Raw genomic sequence first — 14,098 nt, 5'->3', positions numbered from 1 at the left:
TCCCTAATGAAGAGTTGCAAGATAGTGCTATGCAAAGCAATAGGAGATCAGATCCTTCGTCCCTTCGAGCTACTCACCTGTTTGACAGAAGTCGCAAATCTAGTGAATCAGCGCCCTATTGGCAGAGTGCCCAATGATCCAGATGACGGTTCCTATCTTTCGCCCAATGACTTGTTGTAAGGACGCGCATCTACAACAGTTCCACAAGGACCATTCCGGGAAACGCCTTATCCGAGGCATTGAGTTGAATTTGTACAGAGAATCATAAACTCTTTCTGGAAGGTCTGGAACCGAGACGTATTTCCTCTTCTTGTTCCATGGAGGAAGTGGAATGTTGAGAAACGCAACGTTCGCGTTGATGATATTGTTTTGTTGTCTGATCCTAATTCCGCGGAAAATGGACCCTAGGTAAGATAGTTAACATCTATCCAGGGTCAGACAACAAGATAAGAAACGTTAAAGTAAAGACAAAGAATAATGAATATCGGAGACCAGTCACAAAGATAGTGGTCTTGTATCCTGTTGAAGGTTACAAGGATTAAATTTGATTTCAGTGATATATGTTTATGAAAATGGGAACAAAGTGCCCATTGGGGCGGTGGATGTTTCGTTTAACATGTATTTTTTTCATATTTATTTCTTTTGATTTAGTTCAGAAGGTATAATTTGAAGATACCATGAAATTTACGTTGACCGCAAAATTGGCTTGTTAAGATTAGGCAGTTATCTACATGTGCAGCGAGCATGTTTGGAGCTGTTTTGCTGTAGTTTCAGGAAAATGAGACCATGAGGTTTCATTTCTGACTTTCTGGGTTATTGGTACTTTCCGCCAAGAAAACTGAATAAAACACAGTTACATCGGTTCTTCGAGGCCAGCTAAATTGACCGTTGTACTTATATAATCTAAAGCGGAATTTGCCATCTGAAATAGTTCCTTTTTGTCAATGATCCATTTTCTAAGTTTGATCTGAGATCAGGTTATCTCCACTGTGAGCTCGATGACAAGAGCAGCTACCTAACGACGATGAACACCCCGTTCGGGAGGTACAGGTGAAAGAGACTACCTTTTGGTCTCAATGTGTCGGCGGAAATATTCCAAAAGGACTGCAACAAGCTTTAGATGGCCTTGACGGGATCAAGTGTGTCGCTGATGACATTATCCTGTTCGGTTTAGGTGACACCAAAGAGCAAACAGATAAGGACATGACCACACACTTGAAGCTTTGTTCCAGAGATGCAGAGACAAAGGCATCAAGCTGAATCAGAACAAATCTTAGCTGAAGGCAACGAGTGTTCCATTTCTGGGACACATAGTCACGGACAAGGGACTGACGTTTGACCATGATAAGGTGAGGGCCGTCTTGGAGAGAATCCCCTTTTTCAGGAAGACAAGAATGCTTTACAATTACATTGTTTCTACGATAATTCTGAAACTGTTAATCCATTAGGCTCCAAAGATTCAATTCATTCTTAAAAAACATTCATTTGATAGCATTATGTTACTCAGAGGATAGAAAAAAATATGGATTTCATACAGTTATAGAACCTTTCATATATGATATATTCTCAACAGAAGGCATCCAGTGCCCTGATGGTTCTGTTAAGAAGGAACCATCACTCAGTTTAGTAGCTCTAGATAATTTAGGTATACATTCACTATTTGGATTTATGGAGAGCTTCTATGCATCCCACTGCTGCCATGTGTGCACAGTAAGCAATGTGCAAGTGCAGCATTTTTTTAGGAAGATGAAACTTTACTATGAACCAAAGAATCCTTTGAAGAACAAGTTGTAAAGGCTAAACAGCAAGGAAAACATTTGGAATGAATGTATTATCTCTATTTTCATGTTTTATCTAATTATGCTATGGATGTAATGCATGATGTTTTAGAGGTAGTCAATTTACGAGGTGAAGTTAGTATTGAATCATTTAAACAATGAGATAACCCCTCCATTATTTAGTTTGGATGTGTTAAACTACAAAATTTCATGTCACAGATACGGCCATATGGATCAAAAAAACAAGCCATCAAAACACTCTCTTGGTAATAACACTGGTCAAAAAGCCATGCAGTCATGGTGTCTCATTAAGGCACCTCCCATTACTGATTGGTCATGATATTGAAGATGACCAATATTGGGAACTTCTTCTCAAATTGTTAGATTGTATGGATATCATATTTTTGCCCAATATCACTGCAGGTCTAATTGCACAACTTCATGTTTCAATCAGAAATCATCATCGTTATTTTCTAGATCTCTTTCCAAATAAGAGATTACTGCCTAAGCACCATTGTATGGTTCATTACCCTAGGTGTCTTGAAAAAAATGGACCGCTTGTTCATGTTTGGGCAACGCGTTACAAAGCAAAACACAATTACTTCTGTCGAGTTGCAGACGGCGTAGGAAACTACAAGAACATATGCACAACAGTTGCCAAAAGACATCAACAGACTCAGACGTATTATCGTTGTAACTCTGCCCTGACCCTAGAGACAATGGAAACAGGGCCTGGGGATATCATTTGTGTTTCAGATTTGGTGCCAAAAATGGTTCAGCTACTGGAACAGAATGTTCTAATGCATGTTGAGGAAGAGAATACTGAGATGTATGATCCTTGCTGGGTCAAGATTAATGGAACTTTTTACAGACAATCTCTAGCATTATGTTATGATGTTGAGGACCTTCCAAGTGTTTAGCAAGATACAGCACTGTCTTATTTACAATACCGGTAAGTCATTATTCTTCATCTTAGGTATATTGGAAACATTGTTTTATGATGATCCTTACCAGGCTTTTTCAGTACAAGAAAAAAGAACCACTTTGTTTTGTTGTTAAAGTTCTGAGTGAATTGGTAGATCTTAAGCCCTTTGATGTGCTAAATAATGCGGTTGAAGCAGAATTGCAAAACATACATTTGATAATTTGTCAAGTTAATGAATTTTCCAAACAAATCTGTCGGACCCAAGAGCAAAATTACGAGCAAATTTGGGTAACAGTTTGAACAAGAAAACTTTGATATTCCAGTACTTGTATGTTGGGCTTTTGTGAAGCACGCGGCCATATTTTGTAAAGTTGCAGCAGTCTAGCTTTAATCAAAAGTATAAGCAAAATGTGATAAATTTCACTTTTTGTGAATTATCTTCGCCGAATTATAGGTTTTAAAATTGCTTTCTTTTGATTCAATTGACATTTATACTTGAGGAAACTGCTGTATTGTGCATGAATTTTGATAATTGGAGGGCCAAAGTCAGAAAAAATGAGTTTCGTTATACTCATCTAGTATTCAATTTTTATTTATCATGGATTATCTAATTTCCTGATTCTAAAATTTGGCACAAAAGATATTAAACGAGGCATAAGCGACATTGTGTCTCGCCCACTTGAGAGAATTGTTAATCAAAATTAACAAGATTAACGAACCCTTTTACGTTTTCGGATTAAAGAACATCGAGGTATCGGCAATTTACGTGTTTCGGAATTATGAACCATCAGAATAAAGAACCTTCGGAATTACGAGCCTTCAAAATTACGAAGTGTAACCGTTGCAGCCTGTCACACGACCAAAAGGTCGCAAATGGTCTTACGTCAATTGTGAAAGGGGCTTTAAGAAGAAAGAAAAGGGGAAGAATTGAGCAGAAATAAAAAATAACGGAAGGATAAAAAAGAATACAAGAAAGAAAAGGAGAAATATAACAATTATCAATGACAAAGTGAGGAAGAGAAAACAATGAAGGAAAGATCAAGAAGAAAAAATAAAGAGAGAAAGAACGGAAGAAGGGACCCGTTAATGACTGGCTTTGAGTGACTCATGAATACAAAGTTCCCAAATCGAAATAAAACAACGCGAAGCGCGAGCTAAACATTGATACCCATACCTGAAAACTGAACATTTCTATTTTTTGGTCACTAGAGCAGGATGGGTATCTTACTTAACAACTGATGTGAGCGCGAATCATTTATTTGTTTCACTTTCTAACCTTCAGAACCGGTGAAACAAAGTCACATTGACAAAAGACAAATTTCATTTGTAAAATACTGCACAGGACAAATGCCCCCCCCCTGCCTGAGAAGGGGACTTATGTCTACCAGAGTAATCGTGGGAGTACAATGGGGAGCGGCATAAATTGTCCACTTGATGTCACGCAATGCCATTCCTATAATATACACACAGCTAAATGTTGGATTGGACGGATTCACATCATCATAATCAGAGATGGCTGCGTCAAGCAAGAGGCCAGCCGAAGGCCAGGGACAAGCAGAGCAGCATATGTCTCCTTTTTTTAAGGGAACAGATTATGGATTATGGCGTTTTGTCAAATTTGCAATGCGTTCTACCCAAATTCGTAGACACATCATGGACAAAATGTAGGAAGAAATTCAAAGTGAAGTGACGAAATATGCAAAAGAATCGATTTTATCCCAAACACTCAACGTCAAGAACGCCGAGGAGTCGACGAGCCGAGCAATCGTTGATGACGCCTCACTACAAATGCCCATCCTTCTGAACTTCTTGAAAAAGGCGATGCTTCAAGGGTAAATATTTTCATTAATGGGTCTATGTTTTACTTTTTAGATTATGGATTATGGCGTTTTGTCAAATTTGCAATGCGTTCTACCCAAATTCGTAGACACATCATGGACAAAATAGAAGAAGAAAGAAGTGACAAAATATGCAAAAGAATCGATTTTATCCCAAACACTCAACGTCAAGAACGCCGAGGAGTGGACAAGCCGAGCAATCTTTGATGACGCCTTACTACAAATGCCCATCCTTCTGAACTTCTTGAAAAAGGCGATGCTTCAAGGGTAAATATTTTCATTAATGGGTCTATGTTTTACGTTTTAGGGACCTTCACCTACCTCATTTTTGAAAAAACCCAAATTCGTAGACACATCATGGACAAAATAGAGGAAGAAATTCAAAGTGAAGTGACAAAATATGCAAAAGAACCAATTCATGGGGAGCGGCATAAATTGTCCACGTGATGTCACGCAATGCCATTCCCATAATATACACACAGCTAATTGTTGGATTGGACGGATTCACATCATCATAATCAGAGATGGCTGCTTCAAGCAAGAGGCCAGCCGAAGGCCAGGGACAAGCAGAGCAGCATGTTTCCTTTTTAAGGGAACAGATTATGGATTATGGCGTTTTGTCAAATTTGTAATGCGTTCTACCCAAATTCGTAGACACATCATGGACAAAATGGAGGAAGAAATTCAAAGTGAAGTGACAAAATATGCAAAAGAATCGATTTTATCCCAAACACTCAACGTCAAGAACACCGAGGAGTCGACGAGCCGAGCAATAGTTGATGACGCCTTACTACAAATGCCCATCCTTCTGAACTTCTTGAAAAAGGCGATGCTTCAAGGGTAAATATTTTCATTAATGGGTCTATGTTTTACTTTTTAGGGACCTTTACCTACCTCGTTTTTGAAAAACTCAAATTCGTAGACACATCATGGACAAAATAGAGGAAGAAATTCAAAGTGAAGTGACAAAATATGCAAAAGAATCAATTTATGGGGAGCGGCATAAATTGTCCATGTGATGTCATGCAATGCCATTCCCATAATATACACACAGCTAAATGTTGGATTGGACGGATTCACATCATCATAATCAGAGATGGCTGCGTCAGGCAAGAGGCCAGCCGAAGGCCAGGGACAAGCAGAGCAGCATATGTCTCCTTTTTTAAGGGAACAGATTATGGATTATGGCATTTTGTCAAATTTGCAATGCGTTCTACCCAAATTCGTAGACACATCATGGACAAAATGGAGGAAGAAATTCAAAGTGAAGTGACAAAATATGCAAAAGAATCGATTTTATCCCAAACACTCGATGTAAAGAACGCCGAGGAGTCGACGAGCCGAGCAATCTTTGATGACGCCTCACTACAAATGCCCATCCTTCTGAACTTCTTGAAAAAGGTGATGCTTCAAGGGTAAATATTTTCATTAATGGGTCTATGTTTTACTTTTTAGGGACCTTTACCTACCTCATTTTTGAAAAACTCAAATTCGTAGACACATCATGGACAAAATAGTGGAAGAAATTCAAAGTGAAGTTACAAAATATGCAAAAGAATCAATTTATGGGGAGCGGCATAAATTGTCCACGTGATGTCACGCAATGCCATTCCCATAATATACACACAGCTAAATGTTGGATTGGACGGATTCACATCATCATAATCAGAGATGGCTGCGTCAGGCAAGAGGCCAGCCGAAGGCCAGGGACAAGCAGAGCAGCATATGTCTCCTTTTTTAAGGGAACAGATTATGGATTATGGCATTTTGTCAAATTTGCAATGCGTTCTACCCAAATTCGTAGACACATCATGGACAAAATGGAGGAAGAAATTCAAAGTGAAGTGACAAAATATGCAAAAGAATCGATTTTATCCCAAACACTCAACGTCAAGAACACCGAGGAGTCGACGAGCCGAGCAATAGTTGATGACGCCTTACTACAAATGCCCATCCTTCTGAACTTCTTGAAAAAGGCGATGCTTCAAGGGTAAATATTTTCATTAATGGGTCTATGTTTTACTTTTTAGGGACCTTTACCTGCCTCATTTTTGAAAAACCCAAATTCGTAGACACATCATGGACAAAACAGAGGAAGAAATTCAAAGTGAAGTGACAAAATATGCAAAAGAATCAATTTATGGGGAGCGGCATAAATTGTCCACGTGATGTCATGCAATGCCATTCCCATAATATACACACAGCTAAATGTTGGATTGGACGGATTCACATCATCATAATCAGAGATGGCTGCGTCAGGCAAGAGGCCAGCCGAAGGCCAGGGACAAGCAGAGCAGCATATGTCTCCTTTTTTAAGGGAACAGATTATGGATTATGGCATTTTGTCAAATTTGCAATGCGTTCTACCCAAATTCGTAGACACATCATGGACAAAATGGAGGAAGAAATTCAAAGTGAAGTGACAAAATATGCAAAAGAATCGATTTTATCCCAAACACTCGATGTAAAGAACGCCGAGGAGTCGACGAGCCGAGCAATCTTTGATGACGCCTCACTACAAATGCCCATCCTTCTGAACTTCTTGAAAAAGGAGATGCTTCAAGGGTAAATATTTTCATTAATGGGTCTATGTTTTACTTTTTAGGGACCTTTACCTACCTCATTTTTGAAAAACTCAAATTCGTAGACACATCATGGACAAAATAGAGGAAGAAATTCAAAGTGAAGTTACAAAATATGCAAAAGAATCAATTGTAACTTCACTTTGAATTTCTTCCTCTATTTTGTCCATGATGTGTCTACGAATTTGAGTTTTTCAAAAATGAGGTAGGTAAAGGTCCCTAAAAAGTAAAACATAGACCCATTAATGAAAATATTTACCCTTGAAGCATCTCCTTTTTCAAGAAGTTCAGAAGGATGGGCATTTGTAGTAAGGCGTAATCAAAGATTGCTCGGCTTGTCCACTCCTCGGCGTTCTTGACGTTGAGTGTTTGGGATAAAATCGATTCTTTTGCATATTTTGTCACTTCACTTTCAATTTCTTCTATTTTGTCCATGATGTGTCTACGAATTTGGGTTTTTCAAAAATGAGGTTGGTAAAGGTCCCTAAAAAGTAAAACATAGACCCATTAATGAAAATATTTACCCTTGAAGCATCGCCTTTACTTAATTTTTTAAAAACCCAAATTCGTTGACACATCATGGACAAAATAGAGGAAGAAATTCAAAGTGAAGTGACAAAATATGCAAAAGAATCGATTTTATCCCAAACACTCAACGTCAAGAACGCCGAGGAGTGGACAAGCCGAGCAATCTTTGATTACGCCTTACTACAAATGCCCATCCTTCTGAACTTCTTGAAAAAGGAGATGCTTCAAGGGTAAATATTTTCATTAATGGGTCTATGTTTTACTTTTTAGGGACCTTTACCTACCTCATTTTTGAAAAACTCAAATTCGTAGACACATCATGGACAAAATAGTGGAAGAAATTCAAAGTGAAGTTACAAAATATGCAAAAGAATCAATTTATGGGGAGCGGCATAAATTGTCCACGTGATGTCACGCAATGCCATTCCCATAATATACACACAGCTAAATGTTGGATTGGACGGATTCACATCATCATAATCAGAGATGGCTGCTTCAAGCAAGAGGCCAGCCGAAGGCCAGGGACAAGCAGAGCAGCATATGTTTCCTTTTTAAGGGAACAGATTATGGATTATGGCGTTTTGTCAAATTTGTAATGCGTTCTACCCAAATTCGTAGACACATCATGGACAAAATGGAGGAAGAAATTCAAAGTGAAGTGACAAAATATGCAAAAGAATCGATTTTATCCCAAACACTCAACGTCAAGAACGCCGAGGAGTGGACAAGCCGAGCAATTTTTGATGACGCCTTACTACAAATGCCCATCCTTCTGAACTTCTTGAAAAAGGCGATGCTTCAAGGGTAAATATTTTCATTAATGGGTCTATGTTTCACTTTTTAGGAACCTTTACCTGCCTCATTTTTGAAAAACCCAAATTCGTAGACACATCATGGACAAAACAGAGGAAGAAATTCAAAGTGAAGTGAAATGCAAAAGACTCGATTTTATCCCAAACACTCAACGTCAAGAACGCCGAGGAGTGGACAAGCCGAGCAATCGTTGATGACGCCTCACTACAAATGCCCATCCTTCTGAACTTCTTGAAAAAGGCGATGCTTCAAGGGTAAATATTTTCATTAATGGGTCTATGTTTTACTTTTTAGGGACCTTTACCTACCTCGTTTTTGAAAAACTCAAATTCGTAGACACATCATGGACAAAATAGAGGAAGAAATTCAAAGTGAAGTGACAAAATATGCAAAAGAATCGATTTTATCCCAAACACTCAACGTCAAGAACGCCGAGGAGTGGACAAGCCGAGCAACTTTTGATGACGCCTTACTACAAATGCCCATCCTTCTGAACTTCTTGAAAAAGGCGATGCTTCAAGGGTAAATATTTTCATTAATGGGTCTATGTTTTAATTTTTAGGGACCTTTACCTACCTCGTTTTTGAAAAACCCGAATTCCTAGACACATCATGGACAAAATAGAGGAAGAAATTCAAAGTGAAGTGACAAAATATGCAAAAGAATCAATTTATGGGGAGCGGCATAAATTGTCCACGTGATGTCACGCAATGCCATTCCCATAATATACACACAGCTAAATGTTGGATTGGACGGATTCACATCATCATAATCAGAGATGGCTGCGTCAGGCAAGAGGCCAGCCGAAGGCCAGGGACAAGCAGAGCAGCATATGTCTCCTTTTTTAAGGGAACAGATTATGGATTATGGCATTTTGTCAAATTTGCAATGCGTTCTACCCAAATTCGTAGACACATCATGGACAAAATGGAGGAAGAAATTCAAAGTGAAGTGACAAAATATGCAAAAGAATCGATTTTATCCTAAACACTCAATGCAAGAACGCCGAGGAGTCGACGAGCCGAGCAATCGTTAATGACGCCTCACTACAAATGCCCATCCTTCTGAACTTCTTGAAAAAGGCGATGCTTCAAGGGTAAATATTTTCATTAATGGGTCTATGTTTTACTTTTTAGGGACCTTTACCTACCTCATTTTTGAAAAACCCAAATTCGTAGACACATCATGGACAAAATAGAGGAAGAAATTCAAAGTGAAGTGACAAAATATGCAAAAGAATCAATTTATGGGGAGCAGCATAAATTGTCCACGTGATGTCACGCAATGCCATTCCCATAATATACACACAGCTAAATGTTGGATTGGACGGATTCACATCATCATAATCAGAGATGGCTGCTTCAAGCAAGAGGCCAGCCGAAGGCCAGGGACAAGCAGAGCAGCATATGTTTCCTTTTTTAAGGGAACAGATTATGGATTATGGCGTTTTGTCAAATTTGCAATGCGTTCTACCCAAATTCGTAGACACATCATGGACAAAATAGAAGAAGAAATTTAAAGTGAAGTGACAAAATATGCAAAAGAATCGATTTTATCCCAAACACTCAACGTCAAGAACGCCGAGGAGTGGACAAGCCGAGCAATCTTTGATGACGCCTTACTACAAATGCCCATCCTTCTGAACTTCTTGAAAAAGGCGATGCTTCAAGGGTAAATATTTTCATTAATGGGTCTATGTTTCACTTTTTAGGAACCTTTACCTGCCTCATTTTTGAAAACCCAAATTCGTAGACACATCATAGACAAAACAGAGGAAGAAATTCAAAGTGAAGTGAAATGCAAAAGACTCGATTTTATCCCAAACACTCAACGTCAAGAACGCCGAGGAGTGGACAAGCCGAGCAATCGTTGATGACGCCTCACTACAAATGCCCATCCTTCTGAACTTCTTGAAAAAGGCGATGCTTCAAGGGTAAATATTTTCATTAATGGGTCTATGTTTTACTTTTTAGGGACCTTTACCTACCTCATTTTTGAAAAACCCAAATTCGTAGACACATCATGGACAAAATAGAGGAAGAAATTCAAAGTGAAGTGACAAAATATGCAAAAGAATCGATTTTATCCCAAACACTCAACGTCAAGAACGCCGAGGAGTGGACAAGCCGAGCAACTTTTGATGACGCCTTACTACAAATGCCCATCCTTCTGAACTTCTTGAAAAAGGCGATGCTTCAAGGGTAAATATTTTCATTAATGGGTCTATGTTTTACTTTTTAGGGACCTTTACCTACCTCGTTTTTGAAAAACCCGAATTCCTAGACACATCATGGACAAAATAGAGGAAGAAATTCAAAGTGAAGTGACAAAATATGCAAAAGAATCAATTTATGGGGAGCGGCATAAATTGTCCACGTGATGTCACGCAATGCCATTCCCATAATATACACACAGCTAAATGTTGGATTGGACGGATTCACATCATCATAATCAGAGATGGCTGCGTCAGGCAAGAGGCCAGCCGAAGGCCAGGACAAGCAGAGCAGCATATGTCTCCTTTTTTAAGGGAACAGATTATGGATTATGGCATTTTGTCAAATTTGCAATGCGTTCTACCCAAATTCGTAGACACATCATGGACAAAATGGAGGAAGAAATTCAAAGTGAAGTGACAAAATATGCAAAAGAATCGATTTTATCCTAAACACTCAATGCAAGAACGCCGAGGAGTCGACGAGCCGAGCAATCGTTAATGACGCCTCACTACAAATGCCCATCCTTCTGAACTTCTTGAAAAAGGCGATGCTTCAAGGGTAAATATTTTCATTAATGGGTCTATGTTTTACTTTTTAGGGACCTTTACCTACCTCATTTTTGAAAAACCCAAATTCGTAGACACATCATGGACAAAATAGAGGAAGAAATTCAAAGTGAAGTGACAAAATATGCAAAAGAATCAATTTATGGGGAGCAGCATAAATTGTCCACGTGATGTCACGCAATGCCATTCCCATAATATACACACAGCTAAATGTTGGATTGGACGGATTCACATCATCATAATCAGAGATGGCTGCTTCAAGCAAGAGGCCAGCCGAAGGCCAGGGACAAGCAGAGCAGCATATGTTTCCTTTTTTAAGGGAACAGATTATGGATTATGGCGTTTTGTCAAATTTGCAATGCGTTCTACCCAAATTCGTAGACACATCATGGACAAAATAGAAGAAGAAATTTAAAGTGAAGTGACAAAATATGCAAAAGAATCGATTTTATCCCAAACACTCAACGTCAAGAACGCCGAGGAGTGGACAAGCCGAGCAATCTTTGATGACGCCTTACTACAAATGCCCATCCTTCTGAACTTCTTGAAAAAGGCGATGCTTCAAGGGTAAATATTTTCATTAATGGGTCTATGTTTTACGTTTTAGGGACCTTCACCTACCTCATTTTTGAAAAAACCCAAATTCGTAGACACATCATGGACAAAATAGAGGAAGAAATTCAAAGTGAAGTGACAAAATATGCAAAAGAACCAATTCATGGGGAGCGGCATAAATTGTCCACCTGATGTCACGCAATGCCATTCACATAATATACACACAGCTAAATGTTGGATCGGACGGATTCACATCATCATAATCAGAGATGGCTGCGTCAGGCAAGAGGCCAGCCGAAGGCCAGGGACAAGCAGAGCAGCATATGTCTCCTTTTTTAAGGGAACAGATTATGGATTAAGGCCTTTTTTCAAATTTGCAATGCGTTCTACCCAAATTCGTAGACACATCATGGACAAAATGGAGGAAGAAATTCAAAGTGAAGTGACAAAATATGCAAAAGAATCGATTTTATCCCAAACACTCAACGTCAAGAACGCCGAGGAGTGGACAAGCCGAGCAATTTTTGATGACGCCTTACTACAAATGCCCATCCTTCTGAACTTCTTGAAAAAGGCGATGCTTCAAGGGTAAATATTTTCATTAATGGGTCTATGTTTTACTTTTTAGGGACCTTTACCTGCCTCATTTTTGAAAAACCCAAATTCGTAGACACATCATGGACAAAACAGAGGAAGAAATTCAAAGTGAAGTGAAATGCAAAAGACTCGATTTTATCCCAAACACTCAACGTCAAGAACGCCGAGGAGTGGACAAGCCGAGCAATCGTTGATGACGCCTCACTACAAATGCCCATCCTTCTGAACTTCTTGAAAAAGGCGATGCTTCAAGGGTAAATATTTTCATTAATGGGTCTATGTTTTACTTTTTAGGGACCTTTACCTACCTCGTTTTTGAAAAACTCAAATTCGTAGACACATCATGGACAAAATAGAGGAAGAAATTCAAAGTGAAGTGACAAAATATGCAAAAGAATCAATTTATGGGGAGCGGCATAAATTGTCCACGTGATGTCACGCAATGCCATTCCCATAATATACACACAGCTAAATGTTGGATTGGACGGATTCACATCATCATAATCAGAGATGGCTGCGTCAGGCAAGAGGCCAGCCGAAGGCCAGGGACAAGCAGAGCAGCATATGTCTCCTTTTTTAAGGGAACAGATTATGGATTATGGCATTTTGTCAAATTTGCAATGCGTTCTACCCAAATTCGTAGACACATCATGGACAAAATGGAGGAAGAAATTCAAAGTGAAGTGACAAAATATGCAAAAGAATCGATTTTATCCCAAACACTCAATGTAAAGAACGCCGAGGAGTCGACGAGCCGAGCAATCTTTGATGACGCCTCACTACAAATGCCCATCCTTCTGAACTTCTTGAAAAAGGCGATGCTTCAAGGGTAAATATTTTCATTAATGGGTCTATGTTTTACTTTTTAGGGACCTTTACCTACCTCATTTTTGAAAAACCCAAATTCGTAGACACATCATGGACAAAATAGTGGAAGAAATTCAAAGTGAAGTGACAAAATATGCAAAAGAATCGATTTTATCCCAAACACTCAACGTCAAGAACGCCGAGGAGTGGACAAGCCAAGCAATCTTTGATGACGCCTTACTACAAATGCCCATCCTTCTGAACTTCTTGAAAAAGGCGATGCTTCAAGGGTAAATATTTTCATTAATGGGTCTATGTTTTACTTTTTAGGGACCTTTACCTACCTCATTTTTGAAAAACCCAAATTCCTAGACACATCATGGACAAAATAGAGGAAGAAATTCAAAGTGAAGTGACAAAATATGCAAAAGAATCGATTTTATCCCAAACACTCGACGTCAAGAACGCCAAGGTGTCAACGAGCCGAGCAATCGTTGATGACGCCTCACTACAAGTGCCCATCCTTCTAAACTTCTTGAAAAAGGCGATGCTTCAAGTGCAAATATTTTCATTAATGGGACTATGTTTTACTTTTTAGGGACCTTTACCTGCCTCATTTTTGAAAAATATTACTCCTTTCATTAACATGGCAAAAGCAATTTTGTATCTCACCCACTAATGAAAATACCCAGAAATATCATGATTTGCGAGGGCACGCAAGAGAATTATATCGAAACTTCATTGTGAAATGACTGGGATGGAATAACACTTGTCATAAGGGCCTTGCACGTAAACTTTAATGTTGACCTGAAAACCTTTGACCTTACCATGTGACCTCCAACTGCAGCATATTATGCAGGTCGCCAAGCACATCTACCATCCAAGTTTTGTTG

Source organism: Lytechinus variegatus, chromosome 15 (genome assembly GCF_018143015.1).
Source record: "Lytechinus variegatus isolate NC3 chromosome 15, Lvar_3.0, whole genome shotgun sequence".
Taxonomy (NCBI): domain Eukaryota; kingdom Metazoa; phylum Echinodermata; class Echinoidea; order Temnopleuroida; family Toxopneustidae; genus Lytechinus; species Lytechinus variegatus.
This window is presented reverse-complemented; position numbering follows the sequence as displayed.